We start from the raw sequence: 1,012 nt of genomic DNA, 5'->3' as shown, positions 1-1,012 counted from the left end.
ACGCCAGCCACACCTGCCCAACATCAGCGAGAGTTTAAGGACCTGACGCATGTGTCAGGGGACAAACTGTTTTTGTAGCCTACTCCAAGCAATTTTTTATATTTTTTGGGGTAGACATTCACAAAACTTTTGATTTTGATCTAACAAAACTCATATTGGCTACTTTTGATTGCAATGCAAGCATAGCAACAATACATAATACAATATATTCCAATAGTTCCGTGGCATTGTTTTAGCTACATGTATACGTAGGCTACGCCTTGCAACTTTTCTTGCAACTTTTTGCAACTTTTGCTATTTTCAAATGCAACTTTCTCTGAGGACAGCCCAATATTGCATACCTTCAATGAGAATGGCCTCCACGTTGCAGTGGTTGTTGTCACAGCATGCAGAGCATATGTCTCCGTAATGGAAGTTCCCAGTGGTACAGGCATGGCTGTTGTTGGACGTCAGTCGGTGACATGTCTGGCACAAACCAAAACTCTCAATGTTTCACTATTTGTTTCTAATTCTACATACATTATAAAAGGATAAAAATACATGAATGGACATGAGTGTGGTCAATTTGAGAGATTTCGTTTCAGCATGAACATGATACAATACATGTACAGTGGAGTCCGCCCCGAGCATGGATATTCCGAAAACGACATTAGCCAAAACAGAAAGAAAAGAAAATTCCCTGGGTTTTTTTTAGCAATCACTCTAAACTGAAAAAAAATCCACTGTTCCCACACTTTTTGGTTTAAGTAAGCAGACTCTACTGTGTATTGTTATGTTCTGAAAATGTTTTACTGGTATACAATATATCGTAATCACATCTGAAAATTACATGTATTTACTGCAATGGTTGTATCTCTGATAGACGTCTTTAACTGTCTTTGCCAGTTTTAATACTAGTATGTTACATATTACATGATGTACTTATGTACAACGGGAATGCATCCATCCCTTTTGGTTTTAGTCTTTTTTTTTTCGAAGTGCAATATAATGTTATGGCGAAAGGTCTTGGGGT

Source organism: Aplysia californica, unplaced genomic scaffold, assembly GCF_000002075.1.
Source record: "Aplysia californica isolate F4 #8 unplaced genomic scaffold, AplCal3.0 scaffold00143, whole genome shotgun sequence".
Lineage (NCBI taxonomy): Eukaryota > Metazoa > Mollusca > Gastropoda > Aplysiida > Aplysiidae > Aplysia > Aplysia californica.
Note: the sequence above shows the minus strand (reverse complement) of the source record.